Source organism: Tamandua tetradactyla, chromosome 7 (assembly GCF_023851605.1).
Source record: "Tamandua tetradactyla isolate mTamTet1 chromosome 7, mTamTet1.pri, whole genome shotgun sequence".
Taxonomy (NCBI): Eukaryota; Metazoa; Chordata; class Mammalia; order Pilosa; family Myrmecophagidae; genus Tamandua; species Tamandua tetradactyla.
Window position 1 is genome coordinate 84,960,951 of NC_135333.1, and position 26,615 is coordinate 84,987,565.

At 38.0% G+C, this 26,615-nt stretch overlaps 1 protein-coding gene across 1 annotated transcript in view; it reads right to left on the reverse strand.

Annotated features, from left to right (window-relative positions):
- The window catches only part of ST8SIA1 (ST8 alpha-N-acetyl-neuraminide alpha-2,8-sialyltransferase 1), a 170,247-nt gene that overhangs the window by 96,292 nt on the left and 47,340 nt on the right, over window positions 1-26,615 (reverse strand). The window lies entirely within an intron of this gene.

The following is a 26,615-nucleotide window of genomic DNA, read 5'->3' on the forward strand; positions in this document are numbered from 1 at the left end:
CTCTTGTGAAGCTTATGTAAGTAGCGGAGAAGTTTAACCTACTTATAGATATGCCTAAAAGTTACTTCTGGAGGACCTCTTTTGTTGCTCAGATGTGGACTCACTGTCTCTAAGCCCAGCTATGCAAGTGAAGTTATTGCCCTCCCCACTTCTTGGGCCATGATATCCAGGGGTGAAAGTCTTCATGGCAACGTGGGAGATGACTCCTGTGAACACATAGGGCAATATATAAGAAACCATGCACTAGAATAATTTTCCAGAGGCCTACAACCTCCAGATAGGTCCCTGGACCAGATGAATCCTGAAACTTAGAGGGCCCAGCCTCTCCTGAACATCAGATAGTTCCATATCCTTACCCCATATTAGTGACAGCCACTTCCAACATGAAAAAGTTAGAATGGTCATAGCCCAAACATCCCTAAAGAGAGAGATGGAAAGATCAAAGTTGATGGTGGAGTCATACAGAGAAGGTAGGATTTAACAAATGAATATGATTGCTGAATCATTAAATTGATATCTTTTTTTAAGTCTCCAGTATCTTAGAGCAGCTAGAAGTAAAAACCTAAAATTGTGGAATTGTAACCCATGTCAAACTCTGAAATATGTTCTACAGCTAACTGTGGTGCTGTTCTTTGAAATTTATTGCTTTTTTGAATATATGTTATTTTTCACAAAAAAAGAAAGAAAAAAAGTCAATCGTGGTGATAAAAAATATTTAAGCCTCCTAGCCTCCTATATTCTGGAACAGCTAGAAGGGAATAGAAGGGAATTTCTGAGAGGATCATATGGTAGCCCATGACAAACTCTGGGATCTGTCCTGTAACTACTTGTTGAAGAGTGCTTTGAAAACTATTTGCTTTTTTATTTTTTTGCTTTGTATCTATTTACACTATACAATAATAAGTTTAAAAAAAGAGACTAAGAAGGAGTGGCCAGTAAAATGGACGAAAAAACAGAAGAAAGTGGCATTCAGGAAGGCAAAATTTTTTTTTAAAGTCTCAAGAAAGGAAGGGGAAAAGCTGTATCAGGTGCTGCTGAGAAATTAAGGTAATGGTTAAAAGTGGCATTTGGTTTCAAAACACGGAGGTCCCTGGTGACCTCCACAAAGACAGATTCAGATCAGAAGGGCGGACAAAAGCCTGAACTGAGTTCAGCAAATTATACACATGTACTTGCATATCTACTTGTATACACAGTTTATTTGAAAAGTGTGTTCACTCATCCTCCACTAATAATTATCTGTGTTTACAAAAGACAACTTAAACTTCCCCTACATGAGGAAGAGAGGTTCTTGAACCAGTGGACTGGCAACTCCAGGTTTCCAGGCATGAATCTGTGCCCAGAACAAGCAGACATGTGGAACAGCAGCAGCAGAGTGGCACAGATGTGAGTATAAACATTACTCCTAACTCCCTAATAGTGGGATTGTGGAACAAGCTGTCAAATGCCACTCAGTTCCACTTTCTGTTTTTAAAGAGGGGATAATATTGCATCAAATTATCTGAAACTATATAAGATGATGTAGGTAAGGCATCTAGCCAAGCCAATGGCATGGGGGTCAACTCATCTTCTTTCTCTTCCTTTTTCAGTCCTTTCCTCTTTCAAGCAGTATTCATTGATATTTGTAACTCATAAAATGCCTCGACCTCATGGGGGTTTTGTGGAACATCTAGAAGCAGAGATTTATCTCACTCTACCTTAATTAGGAATGATTCAGTCAGGAGCAAATTTAATGATTATATACATGCACTATGAAATTCCAAACACCACTTGTGTCTGGGAGAGGAAATTTCTGATTTTTCTTTTGGATAATATTTGTTAACTGCTGATGCTTACACAATCAATTTCATTACCATTTCTTTTCATTTCATTTTTACAAATATTTATTGATTACCTGAGTGCACTCTTCTAGTGGACTGAATAATAATAGCAAAGTTATACATACATACATACATATATCATACACACACACACACACACACACATATATATAAGAAAATATCCATTGAAAAATACTTGGAATTTTTTAGGTAATTGAGATAATACTGTCATTATTTTATTTTAGACCCAGAATATGTCAACTTGGCAATGGCCAATGCTTTCTAGAAAGATGCATGAAAAAGGCATGTCCTTTTCTGAATATACCACATATAAAGAAACTTGGTTTGATTGATTTTGGTGGAGAAGAAGCAAGGAATGTTTTCATTAAGGCACTGCTTCCATTCTTTTCAAATATATCTCTTTGTGCCCATGCAAGAAAATATCTACTGGATCTGAGAATATGATATCCTATAACACTCCTCCTGACAACCTTTAAAAATATTACTCTAAAGAAAGGATGGATTTGACATCAAATATTAACTCAAAGTATTTTTCAATTCCTAAAAGTAACAGAAAAAAAAAAGAAAAAAAATATTTTTCAATTCTTGCTCAGCCACTAATGCATCCAAAATGTTTTCCTAATTTTCCCACCTACCTTTGTTCCACATCATCTAATGTACTTCACTTTTTCTCAAGGAAAAAAACAGGATCAGGCAACAAACTACAGTAGTTGTAAGCATAACTGTTTAGAACACCCAGTGCATAACAACATTATTATATTAACCATCTGGATTCAGATCCTGACTCGCCAGCCCCCAACTTCTCAGTGCCAGTGCCTCACTGGAAGCTGGACACGATAATAACTGCCCTACATTTTTTTTTGGACCTATCTTTTTAATTATGAGCATTAAAATAAAGTAAGGTGCTTAACTTCATTAGCAAAGTCTTAAGCCCTATCTAAATGTAAGCTATTAGTATGTTATTATAAACTAAAAAATTAAATTATCTGAGAAAAATCATTATATTGCTTGACAACTATAGTATGTAGTCTATCGTGTGTGAGATAATATGTGAGATATTTTCAATTCAATGATCTGCATAAGTTTTGAACAAAATGTTATTTTTGATCACTGGTATTTTAAGGCTATATGCATTCCTTCTATCGATTAATGACTTCTCTAAAATATACATTTTTACATGAATCACTGAGGGTCCCACGCTGTTTTGCTTACCATTCTATATCCAGACTAAGGACAAGTTAAGTGATCATCAGTTTGTTTAATAAGTTAAACTATTTAATCAGTGGATACTTATTGAGCATCTAATGTATTTTCAGCAGCGCTTGGCTTAGAGTGTTATTTCCTTAATGTCCAAGTGAGTATAAAATTTAATCTTCAAACTTGATAAACACAACTAAGCCCCACCTCCCTTATATTTAATAAAGCTATTTCAGAATCTTGCTTCTGAGATACCCTCTTAGCCTTACCATCTTCCACAGCCTATACTACCCATGCCTCTTCCTAAATACCCCGGATACCTAACTTCCCTTCTCATTCAACAACTGTTCTGGATGCTGACATTATAACAGGAAATATAGAATTTAGCAAATGTGATAGGAAAGTGCAGGATGCTAGGAGGCTAGGGAAGATCTCTCTGAGAAAGTGATATTTAATCTGAGATCTTCAGATTTTAGGTTTAACAAAACAATTGAGTATTCTGGTCTATTAGTTAATCTTAGGAAGGCTAAAATAAAAAGCAAACAAAAATTAGGGTCTTCGACATTTTGTAGCATGAATGAGGGTAAAAAGACTTGTTAAAGGCTAGAAGACTTTTTCGCAAAGAACCACAAATGCCAACTGCAAAAATCTCTGGCTGATAACATCACTTCCAGAAAAAATGCTATTAAAATACTGAAGAATTTAAACCCTGTTTTAGTACCTTATTAACACCAAAGCAGCCCAGAATGGTTATTCATGAACTAAATGAAGCTTCATTCACCAAAGTCATTTCCAAAACCAGATACCTCCTCTCTTTCTCCCCTGCATGTATAATCCACAAAAAAGCAAAGTGCTAAGAGCCAGGGAGCTTTGCTCTGCCCCCTTATCCCAGGTGAACCCTGAATCACAGGTAGGAGGAGCTCTTGTCCCACCTACTCATCTTCCATCCTGTAGACATAACTCGTTTTCTTGAACAATCATTACGTTAGCTCCGTGAACAGCTGAGTTCACCACAATAAATCATAATCCTTTTAGTGTTTGTGCTTGCCTCGGAGAGGTGAGGGAAAGAAGGTAGGAGGTTCATGGGGAGAAAAGAAAATGTAAACCAGTTAGTAGATACAGAATTGGATGAAACAGTGCTGTGGTAACTCTTTTCACAGGAGTGTGCAGCATTTTAGTAGGGGCACCTCTAACTACAAATTAAATTATAATGGTCTTTCAGAAAGGCCACTTCTGAAGCATGTCTACATTTTTAAAATTAGCATCATGAATTGATGTAAAATCAGGATCCAAGAATAAAAAATGTTCTTTAAAACCACTGTAAGGCAGGACCAGAGATTAGGGGGAAGACTGTAATGTCCCTTACATTCAAGTTAAAAAACAACTGATCCTAAATTTAGGCTTCTTGGAAACTCCAGGAAGCCAAACTGTTTGAGATCCTAGAAATAACTGGCTGCAATTCTATCAATAATGAAGCTTTGTGAGAAATGACCTAAGCCCTGAATAAACAGAAGGCTCCAGGGTTTATGAAAATTGAGTAACCAAATGAAGCAGATTAAGTTGGTTAGTGATGAATTAAATATCATTAATTTTAAGAATTTATCTAGGTGTTAAACATATTTTTATGCCTTCTCTTGCTTTTGAAGATGTGAAAAAAAGCTTCATTGTTTTTAATTTAGGACAGGATATGTCCAATTATTATTATAATAATTCTCACCATGCTCCACTCCTTCAGCATAAATTTCTCAGATACTCTGAATAACTTTTGCACCTATCTTGCTTTTGATTCTTCTACCTCTCACTTCCTTCTACCACTCCTTAGTTCCTGTTTTACCTGCAGCTTACAGTTATCACCGTTTTCCTATTATAATGAGGGTGATGGGGCAGAGATGCCATAAATATTTCTGAATAAATACCTTCATAACTTAAAAAAAATGAGGCTACCCCAGCTAAGTTTTGCTGACTTTTATTACACATGTAATTTTATGTGGATACTCTTTTAACTAAAAGAGTTGACACTTCTCATTTTCACCCTTAACAAGATAAAGGAAACTGCTTCCCCCAACCCACTGCACTACTCTCCTCCAAACCCTTTTATTTTTTATAGGAAGGGAAAGCAAGTCATCTTTTTCATATAATTGCATTTTAAAGCCAGAAAAGTTATGGAGCTACCCAGTATTTAGACACCATCACATGCCACTAACAACATGAATCAATGTCAGTGTGAGATGCGGGTCTCAAATCCTATTAGAAAAGCAGAGATTTTGATTTGCAAACCTCAGAGTGGTCTGAAAGGCTGTCACTATAGGCCATCTGGTATCAGTCACAATGCCAAACATATACTTGCCCTTACTGATGAAAAACTCAACTTCTTTGTCCATAAGAGCATCAACTCACAAATCTAATTATACTCAAACCCACTCATTTCATTGTACCCTCACCCACTTAGCCATATGGACTCCCACACATAATTATGCTTCACCCACACACATAATTTAATTTGTCACCCATATATTAATTATATCCTCAACATAAGCATCCAAATACAGCCCCTTGCCACACGTTTAATTACAGTCCCCCTCTTATGAATATAATTACACCATTCAGCAACACATCTAATTATGCTTTCCTTGACATATTTAATTGCATTGCCCTCCGCAAGGACCCAATTACATTCTAACTATTGTATCAAGTAAGCCCCCAGCCCTCCAACAATATTCTTCAGATGCACATCTCTTTATGAGTTCAACTAAGGATTGGCAGTTTCCCACAAGCAAATTTCTAGTAAAAAAGGGACCCAGCTACATAGGCAAAATAATGGCTGAATCAAAAGCAGATTTGCTATTTTCCAGTAAGTAAGCTAACATGCATTTGCTTTTTGGGTCATTTAACTAGCCCCTTAGAAATTTACATTAAAATTTCAGCTGTTTTCTTATTTTGCATGTGTAAACATTTTTACGATTAAAATATCTAGTGATTAATTTATATCAGAGAAAAATGCTCCACATTAGAGATATTTAATTATGAAACCCTTCAAAAAACATTATCTGAAACTTTGCCTGGAGATAAATATTTATAAATACTAATTACAGAATATTTGGGCATCTCTACTAAAGAAATTTAACTGTTTTTCAATTAAATGAAAACAAATTTCCAGAAAGCTGCTGCTAAGACTTGTATTCCCCATTCTACCAATAAATTTGTGATTTAAAAAGTTTAAATTCAGTATTACTGGGCTTTTTACACAGGATAGATCTCTGGAAACTGAATGATGTGAATATTTATATGCTAGATGCTATTGCCTCTTAAAAATTTGGGCCCTATCCATTATGAAAAAGATAACACTTAAGCATTCCAAGGAGTATTCTGTGTTTTTCACATATGATCAGTTATTCTGGCTACAAATGTTGGAAGCCAAATATCAGTTCACATGACCATTCCTGGTTAAAGAAACTTACTGACATTGCTTCTGACCCACAGGACCTGAATGCCAAAGCAACAATGTAGGTTATGCCTGTACTTTAAGACAGAAGTTGGCCATGATTCAAAAGTCCTCTAAATTGTGTTTTCATTTGGTTCATGATGGCAAAGAAATAAAATATAAAGGGTATGCGCGACATTTCAAAGGTAGCGGCCAATTATTCCTAGCAGTGGAGCAGAAAATGAAGGTAGCAATAGCAGGAACTAAACCTCACACCATTTCTCAACATTGCATTCTCAGTTCCCTGGAAGGAATTGCCACTGAAGGATTCTTTTTCTACAAATACAGCCAGTGCATCTATGTGTTCATGAACATCCTCTATAGCCTGCCTGCCTGCATCCAAATCCCAGTTTTGTCATTTCCTCTATGACCAGTAGCAAGTTATGTAATTTAATGCCTTAAACCTCTTTATAATAACAGCATGTCAGAGTTGTTGTAAGGATTAAATGAGCTTATATTTGGCACAGAGGTTGTAGGCAATAACTGTTATTTTTATTTTAAATGGGCCAACATTTTCTCAGCAATCCTGGAGTCATTTTTGCTTGTCTGTCTTTTAATATCACTCCAAAACCTACCTCTGCAGAGGCTGTTGTACTCTTCCCCTCTTTCCCCTCAGCATATTTCTTAGTTTCCCAGCTGCTAAAACAAATGTCATATATTCCTTTAAATTTGCTAATGTATTGAGTTACATTAACTGATTTTCTTTTGTTGAACCATCCTTGCATTCCTGGTATAAACCCCATTTGGTTGTTCTGTAAATTCTTTTATTGTGTTGTTGGATTCAATTTCATATATTTTATTGAGAATGTTTGTATTTGTGTTCATTAGGGAGATTGACCTGTAGCTTTCTTTTATTATAGCATCTTTACCTGGTTTTGGTATTAAAGTGATGTTAGCTTCATAAAATGAGTTAGGTAGTATTCCTTTTGCCTCAAAATTTTTGAAGAGTTTGAGCAGGATTGGTGTTAGTTCTTTTTGGAATGTTTGATAAAATTCCCCTGTGAATCCTTCTGGCCCTGGGCTTTTCTTTGTAGGAAGATTTTTGATGACTGTTTGAATCTCGAATCTCTTTACTTGTGGTTGGTTGTTAGATCTTATTTCTTCCTGAGTCAGTGTAGTTTTTGTGTTTCCAGGAATTTGTCCATTTCATCTAAGCTGTCTAGTTTCTTGGCATATAGTTGTTCATAGTATCCTCTTACAGTTTATTTTATTTCTTCAGGGTCTGTGTTGATGACCACCCTCGCATTTCTGATGCTGATAATTTACATCCTCTCTCCCTTTTTCTTTTTCAGGCTTGATAGTGGTCCAACAATTTTATTGATTTTCTCAAATAACCAACTTTTGGTTTTATTGATTCCTTCTATTATTTTTTGTCCTTCTATTCATTTAACTCTGCTTTAATCTTTGTTATTTCTCTTCTTCTATTTGCTTTGAGATTAGTTTGCTGTTCTTTCTCAAGTTCCACCCAGGTAAGCAGTTAAGTCCTTGATTTTGGCTCTTTCTTATTTTTTAATATAGGCATTTAGGGCAATAAATTTCCCTCTCAGCATAGCCTTTGCCACATCCCATAAGTTCTGATATGTTGTATTCTCATTTTCATTCAGATCCAGATAGCTACTGATTTCTCCAGCAATTTCTTGTTTTACCCACTGGTTGTTTAAGAGTGTGTTATTTAATCTCCATATATTTGTGAATTCTTGTTCTTTGGTGGCTATTGATTTCCAGCTTTCTTCCATTGTGATCAAAGAAAGTGCTTTGAATAATTTCAGTGCTTTTAAATTTATAAAGACATATTTTGTGCCCCACCATATGATCTATCCTGAAGAATATTCCATGAGCACTAGAGAAGAATGTATAGCCTGGTGCTTTGAGGTGTATTGACCTATATATGTCTGTTAGGTCTAATTCATGTATTAAATTGTTTAAGTTCTCTATTTCCTTGTTGGTTCTTTGGTTGTTCTGTCTATAGAGGAGAGTGGTATATTGAAACTCTTCTACTATTATTGTTAAAACACCTATTGCTCCCTTCAGTTTTGCCAATGTCTGTTTCATGTACTTTGGAGTTCTCTGATTGGGAACATAGATTTATGATTGTTATTTCTTCTTGGTTAGTTGTCCCTTTTACTAATCTATAGTGCCCTTTTTTGTCTCTTATGATGGGTCTTTGCATTTAAAGTTTATTTTTTTATGATATTAGTATAGCTACTTCTGCTTTATTTGGTTATAGCTTGCACAGAACATTTTTTTCCACCTTTTCACTTTCAATCTATTTGTATCCTTGTGTCTAAGATGAGTCTCTTGTAAGCAGCATATAGATGGATTATGTTTCTTAATTCATTCTGCCAATTTGTATATTTTAATTGGTAGGTTTAATCCATTAACATTCAAAGTTATTACTGTAAAGGCACTTCTTGACTTTATTTGTCAGATCTATATGTTCTTTTCCCTCTTTCTCTTTTAACCCTTTAGGTTAACCTTACTGGTACTCTTCAGTTCTGTGCCCATCTACACACCTCCCTCTCCTGTCTTTTGTTTTTTTAGCCAGCAAAACTCCCTTTATTATTTCTTGTGGAGCTGGTCTCTTGTTGACATAATCTTTCAGCCTTTGTTTGCCTGTGAAAATTTTACTCTCTTCCTCAGTTTTGAAAGACAATTTGGCTGGATACAGAATTCTTCACTGGAAGTCTTTGCCTTTCAGGATCTTAAATATATCATACCACTCCCTTCTCACCTCCATATTGCCAGTTGAGTAGCCCAAAATCAGTCTTATGTGGTGTGGTAGTTAGATTTAGTTGTCAACTTGGCCAGGTGAAAGCACCTAGTTCTGTTGCTGTGGCCATGAGCCAATGGTAGGTGAATCTCATCTGTTGCTAATTACATCTGCAGTCGGCTAGGAGGTGTGTCTGCTGCAATGAGTGACGTTTAACTTAATTGGCTTGTGCTTAAATGAGAGAACGCAATGTAGCACAGTCTAAGCAGCTTGGCATTCCTCATCTCAGCACTTGCAGCTCAGCCCAGGCCCTTGGAGATGGAGAAAGAAATCACCCCGGGGAAAGTTGTTGGAACCCAGGAGCCTGGAGAGAAGACCAGCAGAGACCATCTTGTGCCTTCCACATAAGAAAGAACCTCAGTGGAAAGTTAGCTGCCTTTCCTCTGAAGAACCAACAAAATAAATCCCCTTTTATTAAAAGCCAATCCATCTCGGGTATGTTGCATTCCGGCAGCTAGCAAACTAGAACATGTGGCTTCCCTTGTATGTAGTAGATTTCCTTTTGCTTATTTCAGGATTTTCTGCTTCACTTCAACATTTGACAGATTGATTAGTATGTGTCTTTGGGAAGGCCTATTAGGATTTATTCTATTTGGAGTTCATTGGGCTTCTTTGATTTGCATATTTATGTCTTTTATAAAGGTTGGGAAGTTTCCCCCATTATATCCTCTGCTAATCTTCCTAGCCCTTTACTCTTCTCTTCTCCTTCTGGGACACCAATTATGCTTATATTTTTGTACTTTGCTTTATCCATTATTTCCCTGAGATCCAACTTAAATTTTTCCATCTCTTTTGGCATTTGCTGTTTTGAATGTTTGAAATCAGTTGTCCTGTCCTCTAGTTCACTTATTCCTTCTTTCACCTCTTCAAATCTGTTGTTGTAAATCTCTAGCATATTTTTTATTTGATCTACAGCATCTTTAATGTCTGTGATATCTGCTATTGTTTAAATTTATTCTTTCAAATTCCTCTTTATGCTCTTCTAGTGTTTTCTTGATCTCCTTTATGTCATTAGCAATCCTATTTATTTCATTAAGTAGAGTTATATAAACATCTTTGATTAGTTGTTCCAACGTCTGTGTCTCCTCCAGTGTTTTAATTTGGTTATTAGGCTGAGCTATATCTATCTGCATCTTGATATGCTTAATGATCTTCTGTTGTCTTCGAGGCATGCAAATATCTTAATAGTGTTACTTTGGAAGTTGATTTCCTTTCTATTTGCAGGATGAATTTGGAACATGATGCGGGGTGTGGGGTAGGGCCTGAGAGTGCAGTGATAGGTTGCCGTGCAGGTATAGGCACAGGTTGGGGGTGCTACACTGGTGCCTATGAGCATGGGGCACAGGGTGCAGGGTTGCAGAGGTGCAGTGAGGGAGCTGTGGGGATGGGCGTAGCTAGGCAGGCCTTGGAGTGCAGGAACAGTGTGTGGCATAGGGACACAGAGGTAGGGCATGGTGGGAGGCAGATGAGGGGTGCTGTGTGGATGCACAGAGGCTGGGACGCAGGTAGGATGTGGGTGGGTGCATGGAGCATGGGTGTCATGGGTATCAGGGTGCAGGGTAGGTGCCACAGAGGTTGGGACATGTGGGGGAGCCAGTGCATGGATATGTCTTTGCATGGGGGAAGGACCCAGGGGGCCTTGGATGTGGATGTGGGAGTGTGTAGGTGTGGGGCACAGGTCATAGGGGTTGCAGGACATGACTTGGGGTGGGGTGTTGCATCAGGTAGGTGGGGCCCTGGCACGGGTATACAGCTGTGGAGGGAGTTGGACCATGTGTGCACACATGTGCAGGGCAGGGGTTCTGTAGCACAGATGTGCATGTGAGCACCTACCAGGTATGGGAGTTAGGTGCTTATGCTGGGGAATAGGGCAAGGGTGCATGTGTGTGGGGCAGGGGGTTGGGATGTAGGGCTCAAGAAGTCAGTGCATGAATGTGTGGGTGCCTGGCAGCAGGGGGAATGTGGCTGTGTGGATGCATGGGTCTGAGGTCCTTGCCTTGTATGCACTGGTCTCTAGGAGGCAGGTTCTTGTGTAAGCATGTGCCAAGCTCAGGGGTAGGGGACAAGGGTTGCACCTGCATGGGCTGGGCTTGGGTGTGTGCCAAGTGTGCAAGTCAGTGCTTGCCCAGAGCTGGGGGTCATGATTGGGGGCCTGGGCATGTGTGCAGATCTGGGGAGGCCATAAGCTGATGTACATGTGCGCAGAGCTCAGGGGGTGTGGGTGGGGTTGCATGACTGTATGAGCTGGGGGTGGGTGTAGCTTGGGTATGAAGGTAAGTGCTTGCAGTGTTGATGTTTCAGCGGCTGCCTTCAGGGGCAGGGAAAGGGGAGTGGGTGTTGAGGGGGCTGGGTGTGAGTGTGCAGGTCTCAGCAGGGGCAGGGCAAGACTATGTGCTTGCACAGGAGAGGTGGGTTGGGCTGGGGCAGGCATGCACACACTTAGGGTCGGGGCAGGGTGAGGGTATGGACCGAGGGTGTCAGAACAGAGGCTCTTGGAGCATAGGGTGGGAGGGTGATGGGCTTCAGGTGCATGGGGTATGGGGTGAGTTGCCAGTCCTGGGGCTGCAGGGGTGAGGGTTGCGCATTCAAGGAACAAGGCTTGGCTTATTTCCTAGTTCCCATCTCCTCGTCTCCCTGTCCATGCACTCCTGAGGGCTCTGGGCTTCTTTTTGCCAGGCTGTTTGTGCTAGCTAGAGAGTCTCTGGTTCTCTGTGTCTCAGTTCTTCAGCTTTTGCAACCAGGGCATCTCTATGTGATGTAGGAAACTCTCCCAGGTCACTTTCACCCTGGAATCACTGTTTCGGCACCTTCCCATCCCTTCTCTAGCTATTCCTTGGAGCAAGGATGAACTTGATCTATCCTGTTCTGCCATCTTCTTGGAGCTCTTGCAATTTATTTTTTAACCCATTATTATTTCAAGAGTATGGTGTTTAATTTCCACATATTTGTAAATTTTCCAGTTTTCCTTTTGTTATTGATTTCTAGATTCATTCCATTCTTTTTGAAGAAGTTTTACTTCTACAATTAAAATAGTTTTAACTGTTTGAGACTTCTCAGGTGTCCTAAAATGTGGTCTATCCTAGAGGATGATGCCTTGTGCACTTGAAAAGAATGTGTATTCTGCAGTTGTTGGATGAATCATTCTACATACCTCGTAGATCTAGTTGGTTTGTAATGTTGTTCAAGTCCTCTATTTCCTTTTTGATCTTCTGTTCAGGATTACAATGATTATTGAAATCTCCAACTATTATTATAAAACTATTTATTTCTCTTGCCAATTCTGTTAATGTTTTCTTCATATATTTTGGTGTCCCTTTGTTAGGTGCATATATGTTTATAATTGATAAAACTTCTGTTGAATTGACCCTTTTATTAATAGATTGCATTTTCTTTGTCTCTCAAAAACAGTTTTTGACTTAAAGTCTATTTTATCTGATATCAGTAAAGCCACCCCAGCTTTCTTTTGGTTATTATTTATTTGCATGGAATATGTTTTTTCAACCTTTTGTTTTTAACTTGTTTGCATCTTCAGATATAAGATGGATTTCTTGTAAGCAACATATGTTGGGTTATGTTTCTTTAACCATTATGCCAATCTCTGCCTGTTGATTGGAGAATTTAATCCATTTACATTTAAGGTAAGTACTGATAAGGCAAGATTTATTTCTGCCATTTTGTTAATGGTTTTTGTAAACCTTATATATAATTTGTTTCTCCCTTTTTCCTACATTACTGTCTTCCCTTTTTATTTAGATGACCTTTTATAATGAGCTACTTTGAATCACTTATTATTTCCTTTTGCAAAGTTTTTAAAGATATTTCCTATGGTTACCATGGTGTTCTCATTTAACATTCTAACTCTATTATAATTTAGTTTCTCTATTGAATCCAACTTGACTTCAGTAACCTACACAACAGCCTTTAATGGCTGCTGCCAAGAGGGCAGAAGCTGAGGCCAACATCTTCTCTGGGCTCTTAGGGATCTGCCAGACCAGAAAATGGCCATACATAGATGAAAAAAATTAGCCAAAGGTGTGCTTGCTCTTTATAGCCTCATGGATACAGGTGGACACCAGAAGCTGCTGTTGTTCAGAGGGCCAAAACTGAGGCCAGCTTTCATGTTGGTCCCTCACAGATTCCCCAGACTGACTTTGACCCTCAATCCCAACTTTGGGAGGATAAGGTTTCCTCTGCATATTGCTGCCCCAGCCAGCCACTCCCCGAATCCAGGCCATGTTGCCACAGCCCGCACCATTCCCAAGGCCACTGCCACTGAACTGAGGAAGAGGACCAGCCCTTGCTTTAAGCTTTCACTTACAAATCTAAACTCTTGGCAGCCCCTCACTTTCTCTTGCCCTCTGCTAGTTTTTTAGATGTCCATTCTGGTTCCAGGGTGACACTTAGTTCATTCTACTCTCTTATGCCAGCTTACTAATTTTTCTAGTGAAGGAAGCAAGCTGTAAAATTTCCTACTCCACCATTTTGCCACTTTTTTATCTTTGTTATAGCTGTCCCCTCTCCCCAACTTTATACTGTAATACCTACCTATGGAATTATTTTTTTATTCTTAAGATCTGTCAAGTGTCTGCTGGTATTACATCCAGTAATATCTCCTGCAAGCTCAAAAAATGTTCAAAACTTGAAGCAGATCAGAGGCACATTAAAATTTATTTATTCACAATGAGTCATGATAATCATTTATTAAAGCTGTGCACAGTGGCTTGTAAATATGTCTGGACTTGAATTCAATCATTTCATCAATACGTGCAGAGACTTTAAAACACTACTGTTGATATGGTTGTTATTTTGTATGTTTTTCAATGGAAGCCCTTTGTCATTTTTCAAACAAGATTGTATGCAAACTCCACTAAAACAACAAAATATGGAAAACAAAAGAAAAACATGCAGTTTAAAGTAGAGAAAGTTGCCCCTCCCTAACCTCTTGATTTCTCCCTTACAATCCAAAAGTGACACCTCTGCATCCCCAAGAAATTTGAGAGTGCAGAAAACCACTAATCTAAAAAAACTCCTTTTGTCTTTTTGGTGGAAATAAAGAATAACATACACTGAGCAATTTCAATTAAGGACATTTGTCAACTATTTATTGAGTGTCAACTAACCATATACTAGACACTATACAAGACACTGGAGCAAGAACCCTAATCCCAGCTCAGTGTTTGTTCCACTAAAGTGTGGTGTGAATTAAGACATTCATTTTGTATAAATAGTGTGCAATTACTCAGTAATGCTTCAGATTACTAAATTGTTAATGTAATTTAACTGATTAGTCACCTGAACTAGCAGAAAAGGATCAATTGCCTGTTAATTTAACTATTATTTGCATTTTTAAAAAAGAACTGGGTTGATTGTCTCATATATAGCTATTTGCATTCCATTAAAAAGCAAGAAATCAAGTAGAGATATTCTCTTTGGGAATAACTGGCTCCTGCTGCTTTATTTACCCAGCTTTGTAAAAAGTATGTGTCATCCTTTCTTACTGAGAAAAAAAGTAAAAGGAGAGCATCCGCTTATTCTAGGCATTGCTCCCTTACTTGTCTCTCAGGATCCCCTTATACAAGCCTCCAATCCAACTGATTTTTTTCACCTCTAAATCCCCTGCTGTCGTAGTCTCTGCTATTTCATGCTGCCTTTAGGTGCCACCTTCTCTCCTCTATTCACGGTGTGAGCCATGTACAACAGAATCACCTGGAATGCATGTTAAAAATGTGTATCCTTGGCCCTACTTCGGCCCCTTTGAAACAGAATCTTGGTAGAGCCGAGAAACCTGAAGTTCCCCCCAAAATTCTTGCGCGTCATTCAGTTTGTTATCCACCAGACTCTGCCAACTCTCAGATACAACTTAAGGTCTCCCTACCCAGAACTTTCCGGGACCAGTTTCATCTTCTAGAATCCATATCCACAATCCCGCCTACCTCCACAGAAATGCCTCGATCAGTCCTGATCCCCAGATACTTAGCATTTGGTACCAGATTTACTAGTCGCTTTTTTGTATACATCCTCTTCCTCCACAAAAGGTGCGTAAGACCCTCAAGAGTAAAACCATGTCTTGTAACTTATAATGTCCTCAGTCTACCACAATAGGTATATAAAATGTTTTCACAGATAGACTGAGTGATGGATTTACCCATCCTCAGATTGATTTACCCATCTAGAGGAATCTATCTAAGCTGATGGAGCAAATCTGTTAACTTTTTCAGACCACTGGTAAAAACATTAAGGAAATTATTAATAATACCCAGCTGAGCTAAAAGAATCTAGCACAGGAGCTGCAAAATCAAATGTCTACAGAAGCCAGGCAAGTAACATAAATGAGTGAAAGGCAGGGAATACGTGACCTGGTAAACAGAGGACACACGACCAAACCAAAAGTATGAGGAGCTACTCAGACTCTGTAGACGAACATAGGGGCCCAGACATTCTGGTTTATTTTCCCAAATTATGCTAAAGATCCAGATTTTTATGTGAAATCTCATTTTTAGATGTTAGCAATACAATTCAAGTGTTATTTTTAAGCAATAAAGGCCAAACAAGACACACTTGAAGGCCAGGTTTGGTTTCCTTGTAGCCAGTTTACATATTCTACTATAGAACCCTAACAGTCTTATATTTATTCAAAGAGTAGGAGGTAAGAAATGAGAGAAAATCTTAAGTTATGCAGAGAGATGTAGGAAAATACATGTTTTGGGGGGAATTTTCAGCCAATGAATGGAAAGACTCTCTTCTCCATGCCTTGCCCAGATGAAATAATTGGTCCTTTTATAGGTAGTTAGTGGAAAATTCAGGATTCAAAGAGGCAGAAAGCAGTGGGAAGGATTTTTGAAAAATCTCCCTAATTTCTTTTCAAAACAATGTTAATATTCAGATATTACCCAGTGATTTCTCAGTTTTATGCTACTAAGCCCTCTCTTCTTAAAAAAAATTGTTGAGTGTTTCCTAAGCAAAATGGAATCATCTTATCCATACTTTTGCAATCTGATTTTTTCTTTAACAATAAAATATTAATATCTTTCCATCATGATTTTTAATGTTAGAATAGTATGCACTGTTCACAATTTAACCTCTTTCCCATACATATCTTTGCTCTCTTGGCTCTGCACCATTTCACTGTCCTTTATATATCTTCTCTCAACATCTGGAAAAGGGAAAGCACATTTTTACACACTAAGATCCCCAAGGTATAATCTACTCTCTAACATGAAGAATGTTTTCTTCAGGCACTGTCCTTACAAAAACACGACATAGCCTGTGACATTTTATGGCCATTATTTTTATTAATATGATAATAAAATACAATAGTTTTCTTTTTTCTCCAAAGTTTCCTAGCCCCACTTCATTCATCTCATGTCTTATAAGTGCTCATCCCAACTATTTATTTCTTTAAATCCAAAAATTCAACTTCTAAATCCTTCCTTGCCACTATTTGTTCATGATGCAAAAGTGTGTTAGTTTGCAAGCTGCTGGAATGCAATATACCAGAACTGGAACGGCTTTTACAAAAGGGGAATTTAATAAGTTACAAGTTTATGGTTCTAAGGCAATGAAAACATCCAAATTAAGGCACCAACAAGAGGTTACTTAATTCAAGGAAGGTCCATGGGTTAGGAGTCCCTTTGACAGCTGGGTTATCATGTGGATGGCATCTGCCTCTCTAGGTTCTAGCTTGCTTAACACCTCACGGCAACATCTCCAAACATCCGTGTCGCTATTCTCCACGTGTCCACATCTGTGTCAGCTCTGCTGTGTAGTTTCTGATGGCTCTAAGGATTCTGTCGCTTCTGTCATTTCTGTAGGCTCTGTCATTTCTCCAAAATGTTTATCCTTTTAAAGAGTATAGTGATCTAATTAATACCCACCTGGAATGGGTGGAATCACATCTCCATGGAAACAATAAAAAAATACCACCCAGCAATATCTAATGAGAATTAAAGGACAGGGCTTTTCTGGGGTATACAACAGATTCAAACTGGCACAGTCAGCAATGACGTTATAAAATGCCTTAAGAATTTAATGACTTAAATTTACTTTTTAATTTTTGAGCTGTGAGGATATTCCTTCTGAATATTGCAGAACATACAGCCATTTCTTTCACAAGGCCATTTCCTTGAAACGTAATTACCATCCAAAAAAGAAGTCTAGGGAGTTACTTAATTTATGTTTTCTACTAATTTCCAGAAAAGTCACAAAGCTTCCATCCAAGTCAAAAGGTGATTCTTCTAACTGCCCATGTTATTCACTTAGACTAATGTCTACAATCTGGATGAAACCTTTCTCTTGTTTTGAGTTCCAAGGGGTTAAAAATTATGACTGTCTTTAGGAAGAAGTTGTTTGGGAGCAATACTGCCTGGCTTGTTTCCTAAACATATTGGCTGACAGTGTTACAAAGACTAAAAAATGTTTTCCTCTAGCAGCAGAGCCAAGATAATTTGAAAACAAGCAGGGTGGTAGTATGTTAATTTAAAAGATGGTGGCATTTTAATAGCAGTGATTTCAAAATACAAATCCCATTCATTCATTTTGTGGGGAGATTGGTGCAGATGAAAATTGGTTAGAAGAAGAGAAGGAGGAGCAAGGTCCTAGCACAGGGCCCTGAAGCCTGGGGATGCCAGCTCATGACAGGGAAGAGACCTAGGAGTCACATCCTCTATTCATTCTATCGCTGCTTTCTAGCCTTTCCTTCTGAATGGGGAACAGGCAGAGATTGGCCAAGCTGACATCCCTGATAGTAATTTTTAATCTTGAGGAAGAGCAGCAATTTCTCCTCTGTGGTATCATGTGAGATTGATTTTATTGCAATACCTAAGACCCTACACCAATATATAGCCAGGCAAAGGGAACACACAGCCACAGTAACAAAAGCGGCTAAACATAACCCTGTTTGACCATCCCCACAATCTTCTCTTGAAGGCTTCAGCATTAGATGGCCATTCTGAGGTTTCTCAAGCTTACTGCTTCTGATGTATGGATTTTCCACCTCCAGTCTCTGATAATGAACTGCAAATCCTATTATATTTCTATGCAAGCATAGCCTACAGGGTCTATAAGGATTACAGCTGTGGCTGTAAATAGTAAAACCAAGCAGCTCAATTCATATATTCATTCTTGCATTCAACTAAAATTTATTGACTATTTTCTGTGTTTCAGCAATGGCACTAAGAATTATTATAGTACAGCCCTCTAGTCCCCCCAAATTAAATACTGTCTACAAGGAATGTCACGGCTAGTGAGAAAGAGAAAACCACGAATCAAATACTCATACAATTGAATACGAAGTTGCAAATGAGAAGTGTATGATATTATGAAAGAATTTAAGATGGGGTTATGAATCAAAGATGGTCTCCTTGAGGACAGGATCTAAGGGATGAACACAGGTTAACTAGGGAAGAAAAGGCAAGAGGCTTGCAGAAGTGAAAGGCTCTATAGAAAGAGAAAGCATAATGCTTATGAGTTGATGAGAGAAGTAAGTCAGCAGTACAACGAGCAAAGTGTAAGGAGAAACATTTCGGAAATTGATGCTAGAGTTATAAGAAGGGACAGACCAGGCAGAGATTTGCCTTTAACCATTAGGCAAATCAGTGGGAAGTCAATCAAGTAGAAGGATGGCATGATCTGATCTGCATTTTATAAAGATAATTCAGGCAGCGGTGTGGAATATGGACTGGCAAGAAGACCAGATTAGATACAAGAAGCCTAAATGAAAAATTGTGTAGTCATTTAGGCCAAAGGACATTTTTGCTTGCAATAAGATAGAAGAGGAAATGGTGGAAAATAAGGTATGTATATAAGAGAGAGAAAAAATGTTCTTCACAAACATCAAAATGCCCTATAGCATTACACATAATAATAACATTCAGAGTATTGAATGTTTTCTTATCCTGAGAAAGCATTTTTATTTCATTTACAGTCAGATGATTTCTACCTATACCTATCTATCCTAGATTTCTCCACTATACTTATCCACTCATCCATTTCTCTGATACACTAATGTAATTTCTTTTTTTAAGGGGTTTAATTGAGATATGTTCACATACCATAGAATCCATCCTAAGTGTGCAATCAATGGCTTTTAGTTTAATCACAGAGTTGTGCATTAATCATCACAATCAATTTTATAACGTTCTCATTACTCCAAAAAGAAAAACTCCACAGCACTTAGCTATCCTTCCCCAGCCTACAAAACCACAATCTATGTCTGTCTCTATAGATTTATTGATATTTACATTTTATATAAATGGAATCATATAGCATGCAATACTCTCTGTCTGGTTTCTTTCAATTAGCATTATGTTTAAAATTATTTCTTCTTAATTAGAGGAGTTTTAGATTTACAGAAAATGAAAAAATATAACGTTCCCATATACTCCGTTATTGTTGACACTTTGCAAACCAACAGAACAATATTAAAATAGTACTATTAACTATAGTCCATAGTCTACATTAGGTTTATTTTTTCTGCCATACCACCCTCTTGTATTAGGGTCATGCATTTGTTGTAATGCATGAAAGAACATTCTAATACTATTAACTCTAGTCCATCATTCTCAACAGGATTCACTGTGTTATATAGTCTTATACTTTATCTTCTAACTTTCATTCTAGTAACATTCACAACCCAAAACTTCCCCTTTCCAGCACATTCCCATACATAATTCAGCACTGTTAATTACACTCACAATAATGTCCTATATCACCATCATCTATTTCCAAACCATTACAATCAAAGTCAATAGAAATTCTGTACAAATTAAGCATCAGCTCCACATTCTCTCTCTCATTCTATCACTTGATAACCTGTATTCTATATTTCATATCTATGAGTTTGCTTATTGCAATTACATAATATCAGTAAGAATTTTCTCCCCAGGTCCTATGATTTGATTAAATTCTCTTCCTCACTCAGTGCCCTATCCTCCTTACACATTTCAGTTTGGGACCCATCCTATTTTACAATAGTTCAATTTACACCCCGCCCTTTTTTTTTTTTTTTTTTTTTTCCTATGTTAGGCTTTCCTGCCTCTAGTTTCTTCCCTGTTAAGGTATCCCACTCTAGGGAGCCAGATGGAGTCAATCCAGAAAGGGTCACTTCAAAAGTCCATTTTGCCTTTAAGTTGACCAGTTGACTGAAACTAGATTAGTCACAGCAGTTCTTACTAGCTTTTCTGTGGCAATCTTCCTCCACCACCCCACTACTCCCAGCCACAAGGGCTCCTTTGTATGCAGCACTTCTCAGTGGCTCAAGTTCTGCCCTGGGTCCCCACAGACTTGGGTCCCTGTGGTTGTATATTCATGGAGTTCCTGAGAATCAACCTACAGGCTTCTTCTGTGGTGAGAGGCATCAGGAACTGTGCTGCGTCCATGTGGCTTCTCAGCTGCAAAGGATCAGTTGAGAAACGGGGTCCACAATGGATTTCTCCTACCTGAGATTTTGCTGTTTCTTTGTGGAGTCATTCACCAGTCCCTACTGTCCTCCAGAGGTCTAAGCATGTGGAATTTGTCCTTCATTTGCTAAATCTCTGGGGTGTCTTTTTCAAGGGATATTTATGTTCACTATTGTATTAGTTAGGGTTCTCTAGATAAACAGAATCAACAGGGAACACGTGCAAATATAAAATTTATAAAAGTGTCTCACGTGATCGCAGGAACGCAGAGTCCAAATCCACAGGGCAGGCTGTAAAGCCAACGACTCCAATGGATGGTCTGGATGAACTCCACAGGAGAGGCTCACCAGCTGAAGCAGGAATGGGGCCTGTCTCCTCTGAGTCCTCCTTAAAAGGCTTCCCGTGATTAGATTTAGCATCACTAATTGTAGAAGACACTTCCCTTTGGCTGATTACAAATGGAATCAGCTGTGGATGCAGCTGACGTGATCATGACCTAATCCTGTGAAATGTCCTCATTGCAACAGACAGGCCAGTACTTGCCCAATCAGATAAACAGGTACCACAACTTGGCTGAGTTGACACATGTCCCTAACCATGAGATGGCATCACCTCTAATATAATTTCTTAATTAACCAATCTACTCTAATTCTATCCTCTACTTAGTTTCTGCTCTCTCTATACTATCTACCTCCACGGAGTTTGACAAAGGCAAGGGTAAGGAAAATTTTCCTGCTTTATTGGGCCTAATTCTCAAATTCTGTGTAATCCTGAGGCCACATCTGGAACTAGTGCAGATTCAGACTGAGACCTGGGACATGGAGGCTAATCCTGCCCTTTGGCAGAGGGATTTGGGGTGTGGTAACCCGGTGCCACGGGAATCATCATTAAGTTATAGCCACCTTCTTCTGGCCCTTGTTTTGAGGTGTAGTTCTGGTAGCTTGGCTTCAGTTTTATTTTCAGGACATAATCCTAGGTTGTCCTTCCAGATTCCTTACTATCAACTGTGCTAAAACTGTGTTTTAAATCCATTCTCAAAACCACCCCTAATTTTGACTGTAATGCTGGGAAACCAAATTTGTTTACTTGAAGCCCTGCCTGGATTAAAAAAAAAAAAAAAATCATTTCCAAAGCCTTTAAGAAGGTTGAGGCCCTGTCTTCTTCCAGTCCACACCCTTTGGAAGCTGCCATTCGGCAAAAACCTTCAGCCTAGAGTCTGGAAAGATGAGGACAAATGTTATTTCAGCTGTAATCTCTGGGATAACTACACCCTCTCCCATTTTTCATCTCTAGTCTGCACACTATTAGCACATCATGTTACTCTTTATCTTCTGGATGTTGCCGACAATCGTCTATTGTGAGACTAAGTCCTTTGTGGCTGCTGTTTAAACTTCCTTTTAGCCTCCATGACTAGATTCACTCTCTTATCCTACTCTCACTCCAAACTTTGTCTCATCCTGATGGGCAAGTTTATCTTTAGAACCAGTCCCTCCAATCTACCGGGGTGTCCTGGACCCTGTAGATAACAGGATTATGGTTTGTCAGGCCATGAGTGACAGCAAAGATACTGAGTCATCTTCCAAGTGATCTACAGATTACAGGACGGTTAGTGGAAGAAAGATAGTGAATTTATTTGAACTGATACAAACATTAAGAAAACATTCTCTGTACTCATTTGTAAATCTTTATTTCCTGAACAAGTTAATTAAGCCAGAGAAAATTCAGCCTTGATATGGTTACCTCTCTTTAACTAATCAAATGTAACCTTATGCATTTAAGAGACCCATAATAAGGTTAAGAAATGCAAATGAACAAAATAGCATAAATGAAATAGAAACTTCCTGGTATCCAAATGAAAGCTCAAAACTAATCAAAATAGGACGAAATTGCTTTCATCCCCTGGACCTCTGCCAGTGGAAGTAAAAAAATAAAAAAGACATACCAGCTTTCTCTACAGGAAAGTACACTGTTATGTTACCAAACCTAAGTAGAAAAATTTATATGGAACATTAACATCTCCTGGGAAATATCATCACTCCTGTTAGACTTAAGGATGAGATTTGACTCTGTAGTAACTGATGCCATGTATTTTTTTTCCAAATGTTCCCAGGAAGCTTGAAGCCTAAGACATAATCAGACTTTGTACTAAATTTTACACACCATCAAATACTTTACAAAGATATACAGCACGGTAAAAAAGATCGCACCATATATACGTTTATTTTTTCATTTTATGCTTAACTATAGATAACATGTGAATTTGCATTTGTGAAAGGTCTTAATTTTTAATTATTTCTAAATTTGGAAAATAAAGTATTTTATAGATGCTTTGTTGGATAACTCCATTGTATGAACTCCCTGCTAATCATTCTTCTTTCCCTACAAAGACAGATATTTGGAAGTATTTGATGATCCACTCTCCAATCTCATTTTCAGAGCAATTTAAAGAGTAGTATATATTCATCCATTGTTCAGATACACAGACTTAATTCACTGGAAATTGATAATTTACTTCACTCACACTTTTAGTCTAGCTTATTATCCAACTATAAAGGCACATATATAAAATTGGCAGAGTTTGTAGCATTCTCCACTGCAACTTTATATTTCCAAAAGTCTCACACTCAATAGACATATTTGTTTTCACCATTCATTGATCTGGAAAATTGATTTTCTTTTCTAGCGTTTTTTAAAATAAATCAGTTCCTGGTATCATCAACTGCTAAGAAAATGTCTGAGTGCCATATTTGCATGGTTAGGCACATAAGAATAGTAATCATATTATCATATATTTGTATAATGTATTCATTTCAAAGCACTTTTACACCTATAATCTCATTTTCTTTCTCACAACACTAAAATATGAAGACCAGATGTTATTAGTTTTAATTTGACAATGATAATATTCAGACTGAAAACAACCATATGACTTATCTGGGTTCATAAATGTCATCATAGTAAGAGCTCTTATCTTTAGACCATTCCCTGTATAGTTCTCTAAGTCTGGCATTTGGCCAAGAATGATCGGGTAAATTACCTAAATTATTTAATGATATTGGACTCATATTCTGAAATCCTATAATAAAAAGCAATGTGCAAAGAATAATTTTGGCTTTCCTCAGAGAACCTGGTTTTCTCTTTTATAAAAATGAAAATAATGCAACTGTTCTTATTTCCTTTTTCAGTGTGAGTCACTTAGGGAGCTCAAAGCCAAACACAGAAGGAAACCACGGTAATTGTATAGGTTCCAATAGCCTGCATGCTTACACTCTATTTTCTCTCCTAAACAGCTGCAAAAGACGTTTCTCCATTTATTCTAAAAGAAGTAAAAACACCTTAAAAATGATTTTATAGGACTTCGAGGTAGTTGAGTGATAAAAAATGAACAACAAATCCAATAGAATCTATCTCTTTTTTAAGAAAGATAAGACATGAAAAAACAACACAATGTTTTCCTATCAGATATGCCTGGTTTCGCAATCCAGCCAGCCCTTCTGCCTCCCAGCTCTGGAACCTTGGATAAATTACTTAACTCCTCTCAGCATTAGATTCATCAGGAACTGGGGACAATAATCCCAAACAGCCACACAGCATTACTATAAGAATAGAGTGAGATAACATGAAGAAATCGAGGCAGATACTATGGGTTGGCACCGTCAGGACATTTGCCTGGAGTTCAAATGCTGAACTCTCCAATCGCTCCTTGCAATGTAACATTACCATATGACTCATTTCTGATCAATGAGACAGAAGCAGAAGACTGCCAGTACTTTCTCCCTTGTTTCCTCCTTGTTCTTGCTGAGGTCATAAATCTAAACTAGGAGGTTCCTTGGCCATCAGCTACGGATGACGGGATCCTGGCTGTATGCCTGCTATTCTCCCATCCATTCCCAAGTAAATTTATGCTTCTGGTTAGGCCAAAATAGAGTTTATTCAATAATACCTAAATACCCTAGACCATGCAGACTTATTAGGGATGATTATTGGCTAAGCAAGAAGAAGCTGACCCAAACTAGGATGTTCCCAAAATGGGAACTTATAGCATCACCCCGTCCCCTCCAAACACACAGACACACTCAACTACACAGCGCACATCCCAAAGAACCCATGTGAGGTTTAAGATCCTATCCTTCATGCCTAATATTATTCAACAATTATTTCTGCAAAATTATAGGGCCAGCATGACACACAGCCCTGATCTAGGCCTGCTAACATTCCACAACATACAGGGTATCTTCTTTCTTTTATTTCATCTTGGAAAAAAAAAAGGATAAAAATAGGCAAAAGAATAATAACAATCACAACGATAGTTAATATTTATTGAGTATTTAGGAGAAAAGTATAAAGGAACAGATGTATAATCTGAGCTGGAGAATGAGTGACTTGGTATTATTTTACCAAAATTCAGAGAAAGGAGGGATGTTTTGTTCACACTGGCAACACTGAACTCAGCCCACTCGCCTGCATTTCTACCTTAATCCACACTAGTTCCTCCCACCGAGAACATGAATGAAGCACATCAATTAACTGGCATCTTAGTTTCCTGATAACAAGCTAGAAACATTTCACAAAGAAATAGCAATGGGAGGGGGAAATAACCATCCTTTTTGTGATGCAAACTGATTTCTAAGACTTCAATGGATTAGTCACTTCACAATCTCAGCAGGAAAATATATACGTAGCTTTAAAAAAAATTTACTGACTGCACTGATTCAGCCCTTTGTAATGACTGTATATGTACAATGATGCAATGACTGCCGATCCCTAGGAAAAATAGCTTTTTTCTTTATTATTGAGGGTGGTTTCCTTAGTTTTGCAACTGGTGTAAACGGGCACAGAATTCACTTGCATGTTCTTTAAAGGAGCAATGCTTCCTAATATCCTACTGCTGCAACTGACAGATAAGATGGGTGGCTGGCTTTTATTTCCTTAAACAGCTCTTTTCTTCAAATCTATTTTCTAGAACAAAGTTAGAAGTTAGTTGGTGTGACTGAAAGTTCTCGTCTATAAAAATGCTATTTTAGTTTTCTTCTGAAGTTTTTCTATCTGATGAGCTGTTGAAGGAGTGTTTTCTTGTCTCTTCATTAGCGTAACTAGTTGAGATCAGTATTTTTACTGACTCCTACTTTTCCACTCTTCCAATGAATTTTTAAGTGCCAACTTCCTTGTATTAACTTTCTGCCAAAAATACTTGGGAAGGTTTCTGTCCTTTGCCTTAAACCCTTACTAATAACATCATATTCCTCATTTCTCATTCTAAGTATGCAATGTATGAACCAAGACAATATCGACACCTGCCATTTATATAATGCTTTGTAGTTTACAAAGTACAGTGACATGCCTTATCTAATTTGATCCTCACCACAACTCTGTGGGATAGCTAGCACAGTTGCTGCTCTCTTCATTTTAAAGATGAGAAAGCTGAGTCTCAGAAGAGTTAGGGACTTTTTCAAGGCACTTAGTAAGGGTTAGAGACAAAAATTAATCCCACATTTCATGACTGTTAGTCCTTTCCATTGACACTAGGAAAGCTCCAAGGGCAAATGAAGAAGAGAGGGGACGTACATGGATGCTAACAATGAATTAAACTTTTTGTTTCCTATTTAAAACTCAAAAGCTTATCATTACATTCTAAAACGATTAAATTAGACTAAAATACCTAAGGATGAGTCAGAAAATAATATTTCCCAGGTGGAGTCTATACCTTAGCTTTATAGGAACCCTCCTGTAAAGACTCTTTGGCTATTAAACAGATGCAAGAAAGATTCAGGTCCACTTTCCAGCTCTGACCCTGGATTTTCTCTCTGCACAATCATGCAGCCAAACCAAGAATGGTTAGAAGACTTGGAGAGGCCAAGACTCATTTTTCATTTCTCCCTATTGGTGACTCCATCTAAACTCTTCCCCTCTCCCCTTCTAGGGGTCCCTTG